Genomic DNA, 7,732 nt, shown 5'->3' with positions numbered 1-7,732 from the left:
GAATTGTGGACACACATAGAATACATAGAATTAGTGTAGAGGGTGAAACAAAGACACATATTTCAGTTACATCTGAGTATAATGCGTATTGAAATTTAGTAGGACAAAATTTATGCGCAGCAATTTCAGAGGTGTATTTATAGTTTGTCGACTAGCAGTCAATATAAAGTTTAAGCGTAAACGAATATACGCGTGTTAAAAAACACGGCTATTAATATTGACAATTTAAAATTGTTAATAATTAATAATAATTAATTAATCATTAATAAATGTTGACAATTCAATATAAGTACCTTTTTGTACATTCTACTTAGTTTTATTAATTTTTATACATTTTTTTTATTGAATAACTTTATGTTTTGAAAATATATATTTCTATCTTTACATTTACTTTGTTTTATAGTTCTTTCTTAATGAAAATGTGATTTTTTTAAATAAATTTTGCATTGAAGAAACGCCATACCTTCTTTTATAAAAAAGTTTTATCTGGCTAGCCCGACCTCCGCGTCCTTAGTTATATGAATATAAGTAAATATTGTTAGGATTAGCTTGAAATCAAATAACCAGAGTCCTTTTTAATTTCGAACTTCACAGTCCACATTTTCTTTTAGCACACTGTGTGGAGTTGTCACTCAACTTTTACACACACTTATCCAATTGTTTTAGTATTTGTGTGGCCGGCTCTTAAATAGAGGTTAAGTTCGGGTGTAACCGAACATTAAATACTCAGTTGAGAGCTATGGTGAAAACATAAGGGAAAATAACCATGTAGGAAAATGAACCGAAGGGAAACCCTGGAATGCGTTTGTATGACATGTCTATCAAATGAAAGGCACTAAAGAGTATTTTATGAGGGAGTGGGCCATAGTTCTATTGGTGGACGCCATTTAGGGATATCGCCATAAAGGTGGATCAGGGTTGACTCTAGATTTTGTTTGCACGATATGGGTATCAAATGAAAGGTGTTAATGAGTATTTTAAAAGGGAGTAATCCTTAGTTCCATAGGTGGACGCCGTTTCGAGATATAGCCATAAAGGTGGACCAGGGGTGACCCTAGAATTTGTTTGTACAATATGGGTATCAAAAGAAAGGTGTTAATGAGTATTTTAAAGGGAGTGATCCTTAGTTCCATAGGTGGACGCCGTTTCGAGATATCGCCATAAAGGTGGACCAGGGGTGACCCTAGAATTTGTTTGTACGATATGGGTATCAAATTAAAGGTATTAATGAGGGTTTTAAAAGGGAGTGGTGGTAGTTGTATAGGTGGTCGCCTTTTCACAGATATCGCCATAAAGGTGGACTAGGGGTGACTCTAGAATGCGTTTGTACAATATGGGTATCAAACGAGAGGTGTTAATGAGTATTTTAAAAGGGAGTGGGCCTTAGTTCATAGGTGGAAGCCGTTTCGAAATATCGCCATAAAGATGGACCAGAGGTGACTCTAGAATGTGTTGGTAAGATATGGGTATAAAATTAAAGGTATTAATGAGGGTTTTAAAAGGGAGTGGTGGTAGTTGTATAGGTGGTCGCCTTTTCGAGATATCGCTCTAAAGGTGGACCAGGGGTGACTCTAGAATGCGTTTTTACAATATGGGTATCAACAGAAAGGTGTTAATTAGTATTTTAAAAGGGAGTGGGCCTTAGTTCTATAGGTGGACGCCTTTTCAAGGTATCGCAACTTAGACTTTGTTTGTACGATATGGGTATCAAATGAAAGGTGTTAATTTTTTTTTTTAAAGGGAGTTGGTCTTCGTTCTATAGATGGTCGCTTTTTCGAGATATCGCCATTAAGGTGGACCAGGGGTGACTCTAGAATATGTTTGTACGATATGGGTATCAAATGAAAGGTGTTAATGAGTATTTTAAAAGGTAGTGGGCCCTAGTTCTATAGGTGGACGCCTTTTCCAGATATCGTCATAAAGGTGGACCAGGTGTGATTCTAGAATGTGTTTGTACGATATGGGAATCAAATGAAAGGTGTTAATGAGTATTTTAAAAGGGAGTGGGCCCTAGTTCTATAGGTGGACGCCTTTTCGAGATATCGCCATAAAGGTGGACCAGGGGTGACTCTAGAATGTGTTTGTACGATATGGGTATCAAATGAAAGGTGTTAGTGTGTGTTTTAAAAGGGAGTGGGCCCTAGTTCTACAGGTGGACGCCTTTTCGAGATATCGCCATAAAGGTGGACCAGAGGTGACTCTAGAATGTGTTTGTACGCTATGGGTATCAAATGAGAAGTGTTAATGAGTATTTTAAAGGGAGTGATCCTTAGTTCCATAGGTGGACGCCGTTTCGAGATATCGCCATAAAGGTGGACCAGGGGTGACCCTAGAATTTGTTTGTACGATATGTGTATCAAATTAAAGGTATTAATGTGGGTTTTAAAAGGGGGTGGTGGTAGTTGTATAGGTGGTCGCCTTTTCACAGATATCGCCATAAAGGTGGACCAGGGGTGACTCTAGAATGCGTTTGTACAATATGGGTATCAAACGAGAGGTGTTAATGAGTATTTTAAAAGGGAGTGGGCCTTAGTTCATAGGTGGAAGCCGTTTCGAAATATCGCCATATAGATGGACCAGGGGTGACTCTAGAATGTGTTTGTAAGATATGGGTATAAAATTAAAGGTATTAATGAGGGTTTTAAAAGGGAGTGGTGGTAGTTGTATAGGTGGTCGCCTTTTCGAGATATCGCCATAAAGGTGGACCAGGGGTGACTCTAGAATGCGTTTTTACAATATGGGTATCAACAGAAAGGTGTTAATTAGTATTTTAAAAATGAGTGGGCCTTAGTTCTATAGGTGGACGCCTTTTCAAGGTATCGCAACTTAGACTTTGTTTGTACGATATGGGTATCAAATGAAAGGTGTTAATTTTTTTTTTTAAAGGGAGTTGGTCTTCGTTCTTTAGATGGTCGCTTTTTCGAGATATCGCCATTAAGGTGGACCAGGGGTGACTCTAGAATATGTTTGTACGATATGGGTATCAAATGAAAGGTGTTAATGAGTATTTTAAAAGGTAGTGGGCTCTAGTTCTATAGGTGGACGCCTTTTCCAGAAATCGTCATAAAGGTGGACCAGGTGTGACTCTAGAATGTGTTTGTACGATATGGGAATCAAATGAAAGGTGTTATTGAGTATTTTAAAAGGGCGTGGGCCTTAGTTCTATAGGTGGACGCCTTTTCGAGATATCGCCATAGAGGTGGGCCAGGGGTGACTCTAGAATTTGTTTGTACGATATGGGTATCAAATGAAAGGTGTTAATGAGTATTTTAAAAGGGAGTGGGCCTTAGTTCTATAGGTGGGCGCCTTTTCGAGATATCGCCATAAAGGTGGACCAGGGGTGACTCTAGAATGTATTTGTACGCTATGGGTATCAAATGAGAGGTGTTAGTGAGTATTTTAAAAGGGAGTGGGCCTTAGTTCTATAGGTGGACGCCTTTTCGAGATATCGCCATAGAGGTGGGCCAGGGGTGACTTTGTTTGTACGATATGGTTATCAAATCAAAGGTGTTAATGAGTACTTTAAAAGAGAGTGGGCCTTAGTTCTATAGGTGGACACCTTTTCGAGATATCGCCATAGAGGTGGACCAGGGGTGACTCTAGAATTTGTTTGTATGATAGGGGTATCAATTGAAAGGTGTTAATGAGTATTTAAAAGGTAGTGAGCCCTAGTTCTATAGGTGGACGCCTTTTCGAGATATCGTCATAAAGGTGGACCAGGTGTGACTCTAGAATGTGTTTGTACGATATGGGAATCAAATGAAAGGTGTTAATGAGTATTTTAAGAGGGAGTGGGCTCTAGTTCTATAGGTGGACGCCTTTTCGAGATATCGCCATAAAGGTGGACCAGGGGTGACTCTAGAATGTGTTTGTACGATATGGGTATCAAATGAAAGGTGTTAGTGAGTATTTTAAAAGGAAGTGGGCCTTAGTTCTAAAGGTGAACGCCTTTTCGAGATATCGCCATAAAGGTGGACCAGGGGTGACTCTAGAATGCGTTTGTACGATATGCGAATCAAATGAAAGGTGTTAATGAGTATTCTAAAAGGGAGTGGGCCCTAGTTCTATAGGTGGACGCCTTTTCGAGATATCGCCATAAAGGTGGACCAGGGGTGACCCTGAACATCATTTGTCGGGTACCGCTAATTTATTTATATATGCAATACCACGAACAGTATTCCTGCCGTGATTCCAAGGGCTTTTGATTTCGCCTTGCAGAACTTTTTCATTTTCTTCTACTTAATATGGTAGGTGTCACACCCATTTTACATAGATTTTTCTAAAGTTATGTATACTTTGCGTCAAAAAACCAATCCAGTCACCATGTTTCATCCCTGTTTTAGATTTGGTATAGAATTATGGAATTTTTTTCATTTTTCGATATTCGAAAAGTGGGCGTGGTCATAGTCGGATTTCGGCCATTTTTTATACCAAGTTAAAGTGAGTGCAGATAAGTACGTGAACTAAGTTTAGTAAAGATATATCGATTTTTGCTCAAGTTATCGTGTTAACGGCCGAGCTGGAGGACAGACGGTCGACTGTGTATAAAAACTGGGCGCGGCTTCAAGCGATTTCGCCCATTTTCGCAGGAAACAGTTAACGTCATAGAATCTATGCTCCTACCAAATTTCACAATTTGTACATTTGGTTCATTTTTGTTCGACTTATGGCATTAAAAGTATTCTAGACAAATTAAATGAAAAAGGGCGGAGCCACGCCCATTTTGAAATTTTCTTTTGTTTTTGTATTTTGTTGCACCATATCATCATTGGAGTTGAATGTTGATATAATTTACTTATATACTGTAAAGATATTACACTTTTTTTAATATTTGACTTTTAAAAGTTTTTTTGTTTTTTAAGTGGGCGTGTTCTTCATCCGAGTTTGCTAATTTTTATTTAGCACATATGGGAACTTCCACAGAAAAGTCCACCTTAGCCGGAAAACTAAACAATGATTTAAAAAAAGGAATTGCTTGAACTATTAAAGAAAAATATTTAAATGTTATAAAATTTATATTTTCAAAATTTTCCTTACTTGCGATGGTGAGTTATCGGTACACAAATTTCTTGTTCAATAGGTGATCAGTTTTTTTATTTACAAGAGCATTTTCTCTTTGCTGTTTAAATTTCTAAGAGTAACTCTGCAATTCAACTCTAATAGCTCGAATTTGGCAATAACAACAAATAGGCGTAAAATTAATGTAAAAGAGCTGTGACGCTTCAATTAACGGTAAATTTTGGATTTATTTTTAAACAATATTCTATAATAACGTCACGCCATACAGAGGCTACTTAGTCTTATTATATCTGCGCTGGCAATTGCAGATGCAAATAGTTTTGTGTTTTAATAAAAGTTTACAAATTTAATTAAAAATCGCGCCATTTAAGCAAGTAATTACTTTCACATTGAGCTTCAAAGTTTCGTAACGACACGCCATATAGTAAGTAATTTTCTCGATAGGTGATGCTTTATTCTGAATTCCAATTCAATGATGTCTTATGCAGATGGATTCTTCGAGTAACGGTAAAAAGTACTCAAAGTGATATAGGGTAAAACTAAAAACTGACCCACTAAGGCAGGAGAGAAGCCGTTTAAAAGCAAAAGAGAGGGCATCAAATTATAGAATAAGTTTGGAGTCCAGCAAGCATACAAATTATGCAATAAGAAAACAAAATTGTAAAAGACAACAAGCATTTCGCTTAAGAAAGAAAAATGAATGTGCTATATAAGATAACCCAGAAGCATGTCAGCCCTATAAATGCAGGCAAACAATAGGAAAGGCATTAAAAAAGCCAAAACTGCTTTGCCGACCGACCCAAAGAAAAAAAGCTATATTGTTGACTTGTTATATAAAAAATATGGTACATTATCATTGAAGGACGACTCTAAATCTGCAATACAAGAAAAAAAAACAGTTTGTCGTAGACTTTTACTCAAGAGATGATATTAGTGTTCAGGCCGCTGGTAGAAAGGAGACATTGATTGTCCATGGGGAAATAGTGGCCAAGCGTTTTATGTTGCTTTCTGTTGCAGAGTCGTATGAACTCTACAAATTGGAGAAAAATATTAACTTCATTAGCAAGTCTGCATTTTACGAATTGCGACCAAAACACGTGGAACTATTATGTAAGATACCACATAATATGTGTGTTTGTAAGCATCATGCCAACTTTGCATTTATTTTGCAAAGCAGCGCGGATGTTATAAAATCTTTTTCGTCCAACTTTGAAAATTTTCTCAAATCTGCTTGTTGCAACATTGAAAACGAAAAATGTATGATGAATAAATGCAAAAATGCGTTCAGGATGTAAGAAATGAATTAGTGCACCTAAAATATTGGCCATTGATGGATGAAGCTGTTAAATGGAAACATTGGCGCAAAGTTGAAGACCGCATTGCTTTGACATACACCGAAGGTTCTTTATCTGATCTTTTGTACGCACTAGATGCACAGTTACCTTTGTTTAAACGCCACTTTTTTATTAAAAGTTCCCAACAAAACTATTTCGAAAGCAAAAAAAATAACATTAGCCCAGAAGATCTAATTCTACAAATTGACTTTGCAGAGAATTATAGGTTAACTTTTCAAAATGAAGTGCAAAGCGCACATTTTAGCTACCGTCAAGTTACCATTATCACTTGCGTTGCTGGGCTGGTTGGCAAAGTAAAATCGTATGCTATAATCAGTGACAAACTCACTCACAATAAATTCGATGTGTGCTGGTTTTTAACAAAACTTTGAGACATAATCAAAAAAAAACATGGGCAATTTCAAAATATTTATATTTTTTCGGATGGCAGGAGCTCTCAGTTTAAAAATAAGTTTATTGCGCGAAGCCTTCCAGATTTTGTTTTTGAATTTGGTTGCAAAGTTGTAGAGTGCAACTATTTTGCAACTTCTCATGGATAAGGTGCGGTCGATGGGGTAGGAGCAACGATCAAGCGAAAAGTTTTGGATACTGCAGTTTCCTTTTACCAATGTGCTCGAAATCATATCTTTGGAGTTAACTTAACTTACATTCCCACACAGCAAATAGAAGAGTTTTCTGTTTCGCTAATAGAAAAATGGAATGAGTTGCCGAAAATTTCTGGAATACATAAAATTCATCATTTATCAAGCAGGGAAGACAGGCAAATAAAAGCAGCCGAGACTGCGTTTTCACATAAAAGTGTTGTATAATAATAAAATAAACTTTTAAAACGTTATTATTACTTATTTAAAATATTTTTAAATAAAAAAACACATACTTTTAAATAAAATTCATGTTTTATTTTTAAATGTCAAATGTTATGTGCATATTTATTTGGATTATTTTTTCAAAACAACAAAATCACAGCACTAACCCCAATTGAATATCTCCATACATTCATTCAATTTGGAATTTCTACAAAAAATTTTTGAAATTGGTAAATTGGTATATCAACAAAGAAAATTTTGGTGGATTTAATTTCAGTAACATAACGCCAGGTAACGTCACGCCAGATACTTTGTACGGTAAAAAAAAACCGAAAAGATTTTTTTAATATAAGAAATTGGAATACTAACCTTAAATATTTAAACATCATGACAAGAAATTTCACGCGAATAGTTCTACCCAATTCGAAGAATTATGCCTTTTCACAATTCAAGCCAAAGAGGACTTCCGTTTTTTGTAACGTCACGCCAGCCCATTTATTACCTTACATAATTTGGTATTTTTAATAAATTTCCGTAACTTTTTTACTAAGA

This window comes from Eurosta solidaginis, chromosome 5, assembly GCF_040869045.1.
Source record: "Eurosta solidaginis isolate ZX-2024a chromosome 5, ASM4086904v1, whole genome shotgun sequence".
NCBI classification, from domain to species: Eukaryota; Metazoa; Arthropoda; class Insecta; order Diptera; family Tephritidae; genus Eurosta; species Eurosta solidaginis.
Note: the sequence above shows the minus strand (reverse complement) of the source record.